Raw genomic sequence first — 16083 nt, forward strand, 5'->3', positions numbered from 1 at the left:
ATGTGTGCACACAAGAAAGAGACAGAATAAAGCAAATGTGGTTAGATATGGGTGAAAGATATATGGGATTCTTTTGTAGTATTTTTGCAACTTTTCTTTAAATATGAAATTATTTTGAAATAAAAAAACCCACAAACATATAACATTTTGTACTATTTCCTTATAAATATATTTATATATTTTACAAATATATAAAAACATAATTGGGATCATACAATGATCTTTTTTACTTAACACAATTTGATATTGAATCATGAGCAGTATTCAATGTCTTTTAAAATTCTTTAAAAATGCAATTAATAGATGCACAATATTTCTTTGTGTGGAGGTACTGTAATTCATTTAAGGCTTTCCTTACATTTTTATGTTATAAATCTCTAGTAAAATATATAATAAACACCTTTTTGCACATCTTTCTTCATATGTTTGATTACTTCCTTATGCTTCATTCCTAAAATGGGAATTGTTTTGTTCCTTTTGAAATGACTCAAGTGACCTAACAAACTCCCAAACGTCCCCAATTTCCTTTTTAAGTTTGTGTTGCTTTACTGACTTCTGGCTTGCTCTAGGGCTCTCCTGTTTGGTAACAGGTAACTGTGAATTTTGGGGTTGATTCCTGGCTATGATTGGTCAGAGGGGTGGGGGAGACCATAGCTGGCAGCAGCAGGCTGGGGTCAATTCTGGGCTGCAGGGCAATCGCCTGTTGAAGGGGCATCTTACTCTTTGGTGGACCCTGGAAGTTAACAGGTAAGGCCTAAAAAGTAACTGAGTGGGTGGGATGCACTAGCCTGATGCACATCACGCTAAGCCACAGCTTTGTTCAACTTAACATCCCCTGAGGTGTACTCTGTGCTGAGACTGGCTGTGGGCACACAGAGATGAATCAAACATTTACAATCTGATAGGAGAGACATACAAGCAAACACATGCTGACAGTGTAGTAATGAGTACTTATAAATTGGGAAGCACAAGGATTATTGGGAGCATGGAAGAGGTTTTGTGCTTTCTTTTAAACCAACTTTTATACAGTATATACTCTTTTTTTTTTTGCGGTACATGGGCCTCTCACTGTTGTGGCCTCTCCCGTTGTGGAGCACAGGCTCCAGACGGGCAGACTCAGAGGCCATGGCTCACGGGCCCAGCCGCTCCGCGGCATGTGGGATCTTCCCAGACCGGGGCATGAACCCGTGTCCCCTGCATCAGCAGGCGGACTCTCAACCACTGTGCCACCAGGGAAGCCCCAGTATATACTCTTGTACACAAAGATAATATTCATTAGTTCCTCCTTCCTCCCTCCCTTCTTTCTTTTCATTCAGTGCATCTACAGAAGTGGAGTTGGAGAGAAGGAAAGAAATTCAATAAAAGCAAGAAGTAGAATTTATCAGGTTTAGTGAACAGTTGTCCAGGACAGAGACACAAGAGTTAAGGATGATTCCTATGCCATTCACCAAGCCAGAAAATGAGTATCATCTTGGTCTGAATTTTTTTCCCCAGCTATAACTGACAAATAACAGGCCTGAATTTTAAAGAACAAATTTTAAGGAGCAAAGAAAATTCTGTTTGGGGTGCTACATTTTAAAATCATTTGAATAAACCATTCTTAGAATACTGGCTTTCTATAGTATGTATATGGTATAAAAGCAAAAGTAGGTTTACCAGGTTGGGAATAAGGAGGTATTTTAGAGTCACTGAATAGTAGTGGAAATCAATGCAAAACTGAGGGTAGGGTAACCAAATCAATTGACAGCAGGTCAAGGTAGATTAAAATGAAAGAGATTTACAGTAGGGGAGAAGAGAACAGATGAAAGACATTTCAGAAGCAGAGAGCAGATTGGGTAGGAAGAGTCAAAACAACGCAATAAAATCATGGATGAAAAGATTTAAAGTGGACTACTATAATCAGGGAAGTGGTAGTGATGATAAAGGCAACCTCTTTGAGCAACATAATTTGAAGAGAAGGAGGGAAAGCGGGAAGCAAGAGGAAACTGGTCCTGGGAACAAATGAATCATCTTCACATAGTAGCTACACCCTGGGTAGCATGATTATTCATAAACAAATGCAGATTTCCTGCGGTGATAGTGAACTAGGCTTGGAAAGCACAGTGCTAATGTTAGGTTGCCATACTAATCTCAACTAAAGGGCCCATTTCTCTAGATTGAAATTTTTTTTAGCAACAGTAACTTAGTCTTATAGTATTTTCTAAATACTGAAGAAAGGACTGTTAGGGCATCAGATGGGAGACTGAAGGAATCTCAGGGTCTACTTCCAGGTTTTCCTTACGTTGGATGCATTTCACGTGTAGAATGGTGGCAGTATACTACTTAATTCACAGCGCTGTTGTAAGGATGAGTCACAGTTTCCTTCTGAGCCCTAGTTTCTCTTGTTATAAAAAGGGGATAGTGACTTTCTGGCGACGTGACTCAGAAGTATGTGGTGAAGGTACACACAGGAACAGCTTTCATTGATTGGAAGAGAGCTGTTAGGTTATATTTTCTCTAAGGTGGCTGCTCAATTATTATTTGAAAATTCCCAGAGACCTTATATAACTTTCTCATTAAGATTTATTATTATTAGGACATAACCTAAGGTAAGGTGAAATTGCCTTATAATTCTTTTTTATACAGAAAACTATACTGGTTCTATCCGGTTATCTGCCATGCAACAGAATGTCATAGGATCCAGTATACTAGGCTGTATTATTCTTCAGTGGAGGGATGTTACATAAATCTATTAGTGAAATTTAGGGAGATTTTACCCAGACCAAGAATGATGACAAATGATGCACGCATCTTTCAACAGGAACACACACACACACACACACACACATATACACAGATTGAGAGACAAAGAAAAAGATGAAAACAACCTTGAATCTAAGAAAGACAGAGTGTTTTGGAACCAACGATAATAGGAACTAACATTTATTGAGTACCTTCCATGGGCCAGACCTTTTACATAAATTATCTCCAATCTTCACAACGACCAGCAAGGTAGGCATCAGAAAACCAAGGTTCCGAAATATTATATAACTTGCCCAGGGTCATAAAGTTACACACCACAGAGCTGGAATTGGTTGTATCAGGATCTGTCTGCCACCAAAGTCCCTGCTCATTCTACTATACCACTTTGTGATAAAATAATGTATACTATTTGTAAAAGTATGGGACCACAGGACTTGAAGTTTCTCTCTTCCCCTATTTTCCCTCTGACAGTCTTGCTGCTTTTGTTTTTGCTTCTGATTTTGCAGCCTAGAGTTTGAGTGGGATGGAATATGGGGTATCTGTAAACAGAACGATTCCACAGCCCCAGCTATATAACGATTTCCTTCCTTCAGAGCCTTACCTGGGATTTGGTGGGGGTTGGGGGTGGAAGAGTAGAGATGGGGGTGGGGGAGTGGGCTAGTTAGAAGAGATGGTGGTTCTTCTCTTACCTTTAAGTTATTTATGAATTTCAGGACAACTCGTTGGCTATTGTCTTTTCTTCCTCAGCATGTTATTATTATTATTATTTTTCTGTTTTGGGGGAGGTTGGGGGTTAAGGGTTTGGTATCCGTAGGATAAATTCCTCAAATGCTCTGCCACAAGATCCAAAAAAATTAAGGTCAAAGACAATTCCTTCAACTGTTTCGGGAGAGGATTTGGGGGGAGGGAAGGTTGGTTCTGGGTCACTCTTCTTGCATCCAGACACACTGCAGGGATTAGGAGGGATCCCCCTTGAATCATGAGAGATGAAAACGAGGAGATTCCCTCACACCCCTGCTCTCAGGTGAAGGTCCGAGTGACGGGAACGTTAACGTACCTTCAGGAGAGAAAGAAAAGGTGCAAAGGTGCTCAGGGCCCGAGGACTGGGGAGAGGGGAGGGGACCCACCAAAGTTGGTGGGGACCGAGGGGCTTCCGGCTCCTGGGAGGCGTCGTCGGGGGCGGGCCGGGGGCCCGAGGGCTGCGCAGGGAACACGGGGCCCCGCCAACGCCAGGCCGCGCTCCCTCGCGTTCCCTGCAGCTCGTGCCCGGGCGGCCGCCGCAGTCCCCGCGCCGTAGCCGGGCGTGGGGTCCAGGGGGCGCTGTGGCCCAGCGGCGCCGGCGGCAGGAGCGGCCACGGCGACGCTGGAGGCTTCACGGAGGATCCCCGCTTGCAGCACCTCGGTTGTCCCGCCGCAGCCTTGCGCCCCCGGCCCGGCTCAGCGGCGCTCCTGCGGGATCTGCGTGGCTGCGGCGGCCCGGGAGCCCGATGCGGCTCGGCGGGCGCTGGGCCTCAGCAGCAGCGGCAACCACAGCTCCTTCAGGAGTGGGAGGCTTCGCGGCGGCGCCTGGGGCCGGGCCGGTGCCCTCCGGAGGAGGCTGTCTGCTCAGGGACGACCCCCACGGCCATGCTGAGGTGGCGGCGGCCGCTGCTCGAGGTGAGTGTGGCGTGGCGCGCCGGGGTCCCGTACTCGCTGGCCTTCGGCCGCCCGGGAGGGTCCTGGGCAAGCCCTCGGGCCAGGCGGACGGGGCGTCCTGCCGCTGCGGCCGCCTCCCCCACCCCGCGGCTAGGGGGTGGGCCTCAGCCCTTCTTTCTCGCGTCCCCCGGGAGGCCGGAGGCGCGTGGGGGGCGACTAGGCCCCGCGTCGCCGGGAAGCCCTCGCCCCGGCCTGGGCTCCGGGGCGGCCGGGTGTGTGGAGCGGGGGACTGGCAGGGTAGCTGGCACCCTTCGGGTTGGCCCCGGCGCCGGGCCGAGCGCAGCCTCTTACCCTGGGCCCGGCACGTACATCCCGGAGGGAGGCAGAGGACGCCTGTTTGCGAACAGCCTGGGCTTTTCCGCGCCCCATGCTGAGTCCCGCAGAGTCCCGGGGGGAGGGGCGGGAGGGCAGGGAGAGAGAGAGAGAGCGCAGAAAGTGCGGGGCCCTGAAAGCCCTAGGAACTCCTGGAGTGTCATTCACCCACCTGACTGGGCTGAAAACAACCGTTTGCGTCTTATTTGAGGTGAAATTTCATCACCTACCGGTAGCTCATCTTTGCCTTCTTCTGTTACATTTTGCTTCTAAGCGTGGTTTGCCTTGGAGAAAGCCCCCTCCCAGCTTTGCGATGTTAAGTTTCCTAGATAAATACAATCAGAAAAACATCTTAAAAAAAGAAAACAAAACAGCAAAGGTCTGGACGCCCGCCCCGCCATGAGAGAGTGTAAATATTTTAATGCCTCAGTCCTCGTTACAAAATTGTCTCCCTAAATAGATCCATAGGATAGATGACAAGAGGATTTTAAAAAGTCATGCTAATAACAGATAACTGATAGAAATAGGACATATTCTAAATTTTAGTAGTTAAGTGATTTGTTCTGGTATTAATTTAAAAAAAGCTAGTGATTACAGTTGGTACCATAAGTCAGATATTTGGGTGTTTGTGGTTTATGATAAATGTGGTTCAGGTTATTCTTGTTTCCCATTATGCATGTGAAGGTTGTAGGATTAATAAATACTTATAAAACTTTTATAATCCTGAAAAAAATATGCTTATTGTAGAAAGTTCAGAAAGTACAGAGAGGTACTATGCCAACCCTCAGTAAATATTTAATAATGGGGGAAAAGTCACCCATAATCTCAGAACATTTTGATGGTCATTTAAAGTTTAAAATGGGCTGGTATTGTTGGTGATTAAGTTATTATCTCTGTATTAGGTTCAAAGTTAACTGTTCCATTTTACTGTTGAACATCCAGTCATTTGTATAAGACCTATAAAAATGTTTTACTAAATTACATTGCAGTCATAGTTGAATTCATCAATTAAAACAGAATAATATGGGTAACTACCTAAAAGACCCCTGATTCACCTTCTGTGCAGCATGTGAATCTCCAGGTCTAGGGAGGTTTTGGGTATTAAAGGTTTTTTGGGGACCTATCTTATTCGATGCCATAGCCTTGTATTGTTTTTGTAAAATTTTTGCTGAAATATTTATAACTGTAAAAAATTGGCTCCATTAAAAAATTTGGGGGAGGTAGATGAATTTAGGGTTAAAAAAATTTAATTCAGTTCTTAGTGTGTCCCTAAAGACTACAAACATTAGAATCAGCTAAGAGTGCTTATTAAAATATGCAGATTCCTGGCCACTTGAATCAGAATTTCTAGAGATGGTGGTGGCCCAAGGAGCTTCACTTTTATCAAGCTCCCCAGTTATTAGTCCTACTAAAGTTTGAGAATCACTGGTAATAAGTTTAAAGTTAATTAACCTTGTCAAACTGAGTGAAAGTATCTGTTTTCTAGCAAAGCTATAAATCTTAAGTGGCAATACAGTCATTTCTTATAGCGACAGATAATGGTGGTAATCTTAGAAAAATCATATTTCTAGAGACAGCTGATTCAACCAACAAACATTTATTGAGAGCCTTTTCTGGTAGCTGTGGTGTTACAGAAGGATACCTGACCACTTACCTTGGCTCTTAATCTTGGACTTCAATGTCACTGTCTGTAAAATGCAGATAGTTATCATACTTATCTTGCAAGGCTTTTAGGATAAATATATCTGAAAAAGCTTTGTGATCTGCGAAAGATCTTTATAAAGTTTTAGCTGTTAATATTAAGTGCCAGGTCCTGTCTTTGGTGTTCTGAGAAACACAAAAGTGACCAAGGTCTGTGCTAGCAGCTAGCTAATTGTAGAAGCAGGACATGTTTAATTAACTTTTTTTAAATAAACTTATTTATTTTATTTATTTATTTTTGGCTGCGTTAGGTCTTCGTTGCTGTGCGTGTCCTTTCTCTAGCTGTGGCGAGTGGGGGCTACTCTTCTTTGTGGTGTGCGGGCCTCTCATTGTCGTTACTTCTCTTGTTGTGGAGCATGGGCTCTAGCCGCACGGGCTTCAGTAGTTGTGGCACATAGGCTCAGTAGTTGCGGCTCACGGGCTCTAGAGCACAGGTCAGTAGTTGTGGTGCTCGGGCTTAATTGCTCCGTGGCATGTGGGATCTTCCTGGATCAGGGCTCGAACCCGTGTTTCTTGCATTGGCAGGTGGATTCTTAACCACTGCGCCACTAGGGAAGTCCTAATTAACTGTTATAAGGCAGAGTCAGGTAAGTGTTGTAATTGAGTGGAACATGCTGGATCTCTATTTGAGGCTTCTATGTTTAATCCAGTAGCTTGCCCTTTAAGAATATTAATAATTTTTATGTATGGTCATTCCTTTTTCTTCTAATTCCTGATTCAGTGTTTTATTCTTTAAGGAGAAAATTGTATATGTTGCCTGGTGTTTATGTTGCCTTACTCCTTGAGAAAGATGGTGTGAGTGGAGATGATCCCATTTCTTCCTGTTACATTCCATTCAGTAAACTTTTATTTGGCACCTGTTATGTGCTGGCCGCAGACTAGTTGCAGGGCACAAAGCTTCTTTAAAAGATGACTGTTTGGGGCTTCCGTGGTGGTGCAATGGTTGAGAGTCCGCCTGCCGATGCAGGGGACACGGGTTCATGCCCAGGTCCGGGAAGATCCCACATGCCGTGGAGCGGCTGGGCCCCTGAGCCATTGCGGCTGAGCCTGCGCATCCGGAGCCTGTGCTCCGCAACAGGAGAGAGAAAAAAAAAAAAAAAGATAACTGCTTGGATTTTTAACTTAAATTCTCATGTTGCTAAAGGGATAGTGTGTGTGGTGTGTTTTGTTGTTGTTAATTTCATGATGTGGTGCAGAATATGGAGTCAGATGTGAGTACGAATCCTTACTGCAATCTTACTGCACTCTTATAGCAATGTGACATTTAGATCCTGAGTTTCTTCTTATGTGCTATTGGAGTAATGGTACCCCTCAGTAGTCAGGGCAGTAGAACAGGTTCCATGAGATAAAAGTAATCAAAAGCAGGGGCTCACCTGGTGGCGCAGTGGTTGAGAGTCCGCCTGCCGATGCAGGGGATACGGATTCGTGCCCCGGTCCGGGAAGATCCTGCATGCCAAGGAGCGGCTGGGCCCGTGAGCCATGGCCGCTGAGCCTGCGCGTCGGGAGGCTGCGCTCCGCAACAGGAGAGGCCACGACAGTGAGAGGCCCGCGTACCGCAAAAAGTAATCAAAAGCAGTTAACTCAGTGTCTGTCACATAGAAGGTGCTCAATAAATGCTCAATTCCATTCCTCCTTTTGGAGAAAACAAAAAACCAGGCATTGGAATTTCTGTGTGACTTAAAACTTGGTAGCTTTAATTTTTTAGAGAATGAGTTTACTTTTGGAAGTTTTTGAAAATTTTGATAGAAAACAATTTTGATCTTAACTATTACACATATTTTCCATTTCATTTTTAGCAAATAAATTAGCTCTTCCCTATGTCTAGCTAATAAATTAGCCATTCTCTGTGAAAATATATTTGTTACATTTTCAGAGTTTTATTCATTTTTCAGTTATTCATTTTCAGTTTTACATGATCTTTGATTTTACTTGTGTGTACCTGACTTGCATTATATAGAACAACATTCTTAGTATATAATAATCAGTGAAAGATACATAGTTGCAGTTACCAAATAGAAATAGTTCATATACTTAGTTTTCAAAAAGCAGTATCAATTTATTAAACTTACATGCTTATTTAAGAATTGAATAATCTTCAAAACATAGACTTTTCCTTACATAGCTACAGTAGATTAGAACTAGATTTTTATAACCTGTCAGATATGAGGTCCAGTCTTTTCTTATAACCTGTATAACCCTGGACAAGTTTCTTACCCCCTTTAAGCCTCAATTTATTCTCCTATAAAGCAAAGCTGATAATACCCATCTTATAGGATTATTGCGAGGATTAAATGATATAATATGTAAGTCAGAGCTGTAATTCAGTCCCATGAGTCCTGGTAAATCAGTGTTACCCTTGAAGTGGAAAATATACTTCTTGTTTACTTCTGTTTGAAAGAGCTTGAAAGGTCATTATTTATGGAGTCTACTACCAAGAATATAAAATCAGTATGATCAATTTGTATTAGAGATTGCCAAATTAAGGAGAAACCAAGGTATCAGTATTAGTATTTTTTTTTTTTTTTTTTTTTTTTTTGCGGTATGCGGGCCTCTCTCTGTTGTGGCCTCTCCCGTTGCGGAGCACAGGCTCCGGACGCGCAGGCTCAGCGGCCATGGGTCACGGGCCCAGCTGCTCCGCGGCATGTGGGATCTTCCCGGACCGGGGCCCGAACCCGCGTCCCCTGCATCGGCAGGCGGACTCTCAACCACTGCGCCACCAGGGAAGCCCAGTATTAGTATTTTAACTGTGTAGTTAGTAGAATGTCTTCTACTTTATAATACTCCATAAGTTTTATTTAATAAAATAATTTAAATGTTATTTATAAAATATTTCCTGTTAAAATTTTTTCTTTTGAATTATTATAAATAGCCCATTCACAGAACTGAACTATTAGAAAAATTAAAACAGTATATACTGTTTTGTAGTTATGAAGTACTTTTTGAGAGCTTTTAATAAAATAAGGTAAAGATGAGGAAATTTCTTTGGACACACTGAAATCAAGAAAAAGGCATTGAATTCATATTGGGCAAGGGAGGCTTAATGCACGTTGATGAGGCTGTTGAGGTGTTCAGGATTTTATATTACAGACCTCTTTGTAAAAATCCTAAATTTTTTTCTGTAAATTATCTTTTAGTTTAAATTTCTTACATTTGTTTATTTAAGCTTAAAAATGCTTTTGCGGCCCTAGCTTTTGACCATACTAGTTTCTTTAGTTGATAATTCTGTAGTGAGTTATCTTTTCAACTTTCTGGTTGTTTACGATAATACATCCTCAAGGATATGTGACTTAATATCGATGATGGTAGTTCTGTTGCATTTTTAAAAATACTGAAGTAGTAAATTCGTGCCTTAGATTAAAAAAATTAAACTTAAATGGAAATTTGTTAAAAATTCTTTATTTTTTATTTTGGCTGCATTGGGTCTTCATTGCTGCGTGCGGGCTTTCTTTAGTTGCTTTGAGCAGGAGCTACTCTTTGTTGCAGTGCATGGGCTTCTCATTGCCGTGGCTTCTCTTTGTTGCAGAGCATGGGCTCTAGGTGCGTGGCTTCAGTAGTTGCAGCACATGGGCTTCAGTATTTGTGGCCCTCGGGCTCTGGAGCGCAGGCTCAGTAGTTGTGGTGCACGGGCTTAGTTGCTCCATGGCATGTGGGATCTTCCCATACCAGGGATTGAACCCATGTCCTCTGCATTGGCAGGCGGATTCTTAACCATGGCGTCACCAGGGAAGTCCCAAAATTCTTTATTCTTGTATGTAGTATAGTCCCCTATTGTTTGTTTCCATTCGAAATATTAAAGCTTTTCTATGAGGTTTTATAGGACATAGTTCGGAGTCAGCAATAATGACTTGCTAATGTTTCTAAAGCTTTTTCAAACTAGTTAGGAAATTCTGCAGGGAACCATTATTTGAGTAAACAGAGTGCATTTGGGGCCTTCATTCTACATACATTGGATCAGCCACAGTGTTTTCCCATTTGATTATGATCACTTTTAGATCTTTTAATGCTGATTTTGAACTGAGTGGGCTGAAAGTTATACAAGATTGTATAACTGGTTTGTTACACAATCTTACAGTTGCTTTGGATGCCGTAATTTCTATATAAAGCTATAAAAAACAGCAGTTCTGGAGTCTTTTTGCTGGTATTAATGAAGAGGTAAGCATTTCTGTTTGTAACAGTTCTCTTCTAACCTCTCATGGTAGTTTATCTACCAGAATTTGTTTTATTAAAATGAAGAAAGAGTAAATCATATGTTATTATTATTATTTCAAAACACAACAGAGCCTATCTCAGAATTCTGTTTATTAAAATAAAGAACGAGCAGTATCAAAATTTTTTGAAAATATTCCATCAGGGTTTATGTAATTTTTAGTCTCCATTTTTCATTTTCAATTGAATGAGAGAAACAACCTCTAAAAAGTAATTGAAGTAAAACACTGCCAGTTTGAGAAAAAATTTAAAACTTCAGAATATATCATCTAGACCTTTTTGTAATTCTGGTGATGTAATAGCTGCCAAAGTTTTTTGTTTTTGTTGTTTTAAAAAATTAGTAGCTAAAGTAAATTATTTTTGAGATTGTTGTGAGGTCACTCTTGGAAATTTCTGCTCAATGGTTAAAAAACAAGGTTAAGATTCTTTATTCTGGCACAGCCCTTCATGGTCTGGTTCCAACCTAATCCATGGGGTCTACTATTCATTGGCCAATGAGTATTGTATCATATTATGCCTATAATAAACCTCTAGCTTGCCTGGGCATTTTATAAAATGTGTGTGGCTAAAATGGGAAGTAAAATATAAAATGTAGCTACATGCCCCATTATCCAGTCCTCCCAAGATTCCAGGTTTACAACATTTTCCTTGATTTCTTTTGCCTTCTATCGCTTATTTGTGTAATGTAAAAGTTTTGTCAATGGTGTGCTATCTTTCTGGTAGGTGTTTCATGTCTGTTATTTATAATTCTTAAAATGATCCTATAATACCCATGGTATCATGGATGTTTTACAGCTGAAGGAACTGAAGCTTGGAGAGTTTTATTGACTTTCCTAAGCCCACATCCATGATTCAAACCATATAACTCTGACTACAAACTCCACACTCTTTTTCATCATGTGAACTTCCCCATGTGTTCTGTTTTTGTTTTATTATAAGATTTTCCATAGTGCTTTAGGAAGTATTCAGATTAGAAGAGCACAACTTTAGTTGATTTGCCTTTGAAGCATGCTATTGGCATGTAGCAATTTGTATAAAAAAGAAGATGTGTATGTGCATGTATTTTGGGAATTTCTCCTTTCATATACTTTTTTTTTTTTTAAAAGACTTCATTTTTTTAAATTTATTTATTTATTTATTTATTTATTTTTTGCCGTACGCGGGCCTCTCACTGTCATGGCCTCTCCCGTTGTGGAGCACAGGCTCCGGACGCGCAGGCTCAGCGGCCATGGCTCACGGGCCCAGCCGCTCCGCAGCATGTGGGATCTTCCCGGACCGGGGCACGAACCCACGTCCCCTGCATCGGCAGGCGGACTCTCAACCACTGCGCCACCAGGGAAGCCCTCATATACTTATTTTTGAAGTAGATAAATGCCTGCTTTGTGATTATTATATAAGTATACTAACTGATCTCTGGACCTCATTTTTCTGATCTGAAAATGAGTGGTGGGCTAGATGTTAAGGCCCTTTCCACATTTAATATTCTATTCAATATTTCTAAAGAAGAGCTCAATGAAAAGATAGATGGCATGTGGACAACTCTAGGCAATGGTGACTAAATGTCATTGATGAAGTAACAGCATGGGGGGGCAGTGGGCTGTGGGTAGTGGCTGAGGAAGATAGGAGAATCAAGACCAAAAGATTGTAATTTACATTAAAGTTTTCCCTGTAATGACTAAAGAGAATATATTTCTGAATAAAAACACAACTCTGGAAATTAGCTGGATGAATAGTTTGTGACTGAGGCCTTTTTCCTCTACCTGTTATTCCCTGTCTTCTGCCCTTTCTTGTGATGTGTTTATGTTTGGAAAAATGCATATAGAGCTCTGTTATATGAAAATAACCAGATCAAAAGTAGCACACTTGAAATAATTAAAGCTTTCATATTGCTCATAAAGTGGGAATTCAGTAATTAAAATGTGGACCCATTGTTGTAGATCTTAAGAGAATTTGTTGAGAAAGCAAAGGAGGGCATGTTTTGCATTCAAAAAGGATAAAATGCATTTTAGTGACAAAACTTTTATATAGCCTACCCACCCTGGAGGTATTAGAGATGCTAATATTGACGTGTAGGTAATCAGATGATGTTTTGACTGGTTGGAAAATTGTTACCCAGCTAGAAAATTGTCATACTCTTCCTTGTTAGCTTTTTCTGCAGTCCTTGGATCAGTGAATCTTGACTTAGCAAAGAAATCATCCTCGACCAGGAGCAAGGAAGTGTTCTTTAGTCAAATACAATAAATTTGTTTTTTTTTTTTTAGCATACTAGATCCCTCAGGTAGAGATTTGTAACTGCACATTCGTATTTTAAAAACTGAGGAGTAAAAGTAAAGAAATTTGTTTCACTTTATTTAGCAGTATATTACCCAGACTAATTGGCCGTGGAACCCTTTTTATCCACACAATAGTTAGTAGTACAGCTTTTACTGATCTAGGTCAACTTTTATCTGTTTTATAAAGCCTCACCCTCACAATACCCATGGCTATTTGAACTCTCCAGTGATCAGTCCTGATTACTTCCTGAAGGACTTCATTCTGTTGTTGGTTACTGCTGATTATTAGAAAATTTCTTTTGTATTTAACCAAAGATCTGCTTTTCTTTAACATCTATCCTTTTGTTGTTTTCTTCTCTAAAATTATACAGAATAAGTACTCATTTTAATATCTGAAGCTGACAAGATAATATCTTGTCTTCCCTGGCATAGTAATTAAAAACTCAGACTTTGGAGTTTGACTGCCTGGGTTCAAATTTTAGTTTCACTGCTTTTGCCTTGTGATCTTGCGCAAGTTAATTAATGTCTCTGTGCCTCAGTTTCCTCATCTGTAAAAAAGGAATAACAGTAGTACTTTAGTGGACTAAATGAGGTGATCCTTATAAAGAGTTAATTACAAGGGGCTTCCCTGGTGGCGCAGTGGTTAAGAATCTGCCTACTAATGCAGGGGACACGGGTTCGAGTCCTGGTCTGGGAGGATCCCACATGCCGCAACAGGAGAGGCCGCGATAGGGAGAGGCCCACGCACCGCGATGAAGAGTGGCCCTTGCTTGCCACAACTAGAGAAAGCCCTCGCACAGAAATGAAGACCCAACACAGCAAAAATAAATAAATTAATTAAAAAAAAGTTAATTACAAAATGTGTTGGTTTGGTCCTCTGGGAAGCATTGATATTTTTCTTTTGGCTGTGTTCGGTCTTCGTTGCTGTGCGCGGGCTTTCTCTACTTGCGGTGAGCGGGGGCCACTCCTCGTTGCAGTGCACGGGCTTCTCATTGCGGTGGCCTCTCTTGTTGCGGAGCGTGGGCTCTAGGCGCGCGGGCTTCAGTAGTTGTGGTGTGTGGCCTTAGTTGCTCCGCGCCATGTGGGATCTTCCCAGACCAGGGCTCTGAACCTGGCTCCCCTGCATTGGCAGGCAGCTTCTCAACCACTGTGCCACCAGGGAAGTCCCCCCTGGGAAGCACTGAGATGGAGTTACTAGTGCAAGGGATTTTTATGGGGGTAGGTAATAGAATGCCTGTGAAGGGAAAGGGAGAGGAAGCTGAACTGACCAAGGAGAACCTCAAGTCTGTGATGCAGATCTGGAAAAAAATCTTGGACAACCCAATAAGAAGCTCCAGAGCAAAAACTGCCTGTTAGAGGAGTCCTGCATTAGGAAGAAATAGCCAGGTTCTAGAAAATCGTCTGTGTTTAGTCACTGGCTAGGAGCTGCCCAAGGACAGTGTGGACTCCCCTGGAAAGCTGAGATGAGTTCTTATATGCTGCAGCTGGAGGCTCCTAGCTAACTGTATTCCTTGCACCTGAATGCGGGTTCTTTTTTGAAGGGAGATCCAAGTGATTGCCACAGTCCCTTTCTTACGCTGTGTGAATCTGTGTCTCTAAACATTTTCTGAGAGTAGCTCCTCCATTTCCGTGGACCTCTCTTCCTAATGGGAAAGTTGAAAATAGGATAGTGAGACAGGCTTCAGCCTCCATCTCTGTAGCTGGTCTCCACGTCACAGTGGTTCTCTTTGTCTCCTCCACTATCCAGTCTGAATTCTTGCCATCAGCTATAATTTCTGAAGTTCTTGGTGGTTTGTCTAGTGGTATGACCCAACCCTCATTTTTTATTTAAAATTTTATTTTTGGCTGCATTGGGTCTTTGTTGCTGCACATGGGCTTTCTCTAGTTGCGGTGAGCGGGGGCTACTCTTTGCTGTGGTGACGGGCTTCTCATTGCGGTGACTTCTCTTGCTGCAGAGCACGGACTCTAGGCACGCGGGCTTCAGTAGTTGTGTCAGGCGGGCTCTAGAGCACCGGCTCAGTAATTGTGGTGTCCGGGCTTAGTTGCTCCATGGCATGTGGGATCTTCCTGGACCAGGGCTCGAACCCGTGTCCCCTGCATTGGCAGGCGGATTCTTAACCATTGCGCCACCAGGGAAGCCCCAGCCCTCATTTCTGAGGGGTGTGAGAACCATGCTCTTCTCAGGCCGGAGTGGTTGCATTTGTCTGTTCACAGTCACAGTTGGTCAGGGGAGTATCAAGTGGTACCCAAATGGATCATCTGAATTCCAGATATACTCCTTGATCCCATTATGTAACAGCAGCCCTACTTCACCTGAGGATGAGGTTTAATTAGCCTCATTGTGGTGATTCTACTTCTTGTCTCCTGGTTGTGGGATACACAGAGTCGCAAATTCCCAGGCTGCAGCTGTAATTTATATAGTTCAATATGATCCTTGATATGTCTCCTGGTAAAAGTGTGCCTAGAACCTTCAACTTTTTTTTTTTAGCATCTTTATTGGAGTATAATTGCTTTACAATGTTGTGTTGGTTTCTGCTATATAACAAAGAAAAGCAGCTATATGTATACGTATATCCCCATATCCCCTAGCCAGTTGGTCATCTTGAGGCATAGTGCTGTATTGGGGGTTCAGTGTCGCTCATTGGTTGGATGTTCAGAGTTGGCAGTAGCCTGATTGGGCCTTGGTAAGTGGACATCCATGCCTCCTTCTCTGCTTCCATCTTCATTTCTTTTACAGTGGCTTCTCTGTTCATGTTCCCATCATGCCAGTTCTGGGTGGCTAACGTCAGCTGTCTGAGTCATTTTGTCTATCTGGTTGTTCATTGTCTCTTCTGCATTGGATGCTTTCTGATGGGCATTAACACGTGAAAAAGATTTTCACACTTTATGCTCACTCCTGTATGTTCATTCATTTGCCTCCGCTCATATCTTCTTGCATCCATTGTACAGTCTTTTTCCTTAAAGACCCCTAACCAGGTACTCAGTACATTTGCCATTGCCCATGAGTCTGTATATATTCTCATCTCAGGCCACATTTCTTTCTACACAAAGTACATCACTTGAAGCTCCATCTTAGGTAGACTTTGCCTTTCCACTGTCATGGTCTCCCCTAAGTGTGGCTGTAATGAACCTGTTGTTTTTTTTCAGCTTGCAT

General features: G+C 42.2%; 1 protein-coding gene across 2 annotated transcripts in view; it reads left to right on the plus strand.

The window, feature by feature from the left end:
* The first annotated feature begins 4071 nt into the window (after nt 1–4071).
* Nucleotides 4072–16083, plus strand: part of ZFYVE9 (zinc finger FYVE-type containing 9) — a 194445-nt gene continuing 182433 nt past the window's right edge. For both annotated transcript variants that reach the window (XM_032625358.1, XM_032625368.1), the window contains exon 1: nt 4072–4398. The gene's annotated coding sequence lies outside the window, so the exon portion shown is untranslated. The remainder of the gene's footprint in view (nt 4399–16083) is intronic.

The sequence above is a fragment of the Phocoena sinus genome, chromosome 1 (genome assembly GCF_008692025.1).
Source record: "Phocoena sinus isolate mPhoSin1 chromosome 1, mPhoSin1.pri, whole genome shotgun sequence".
NCBI classification, from domain to species: domain Eukaryota; kingdom Metazoa; phylum Chordata; class Mammalia; order Artiodactyla; family Phocoenidae; genus Phocoena; species Phocoena sinus.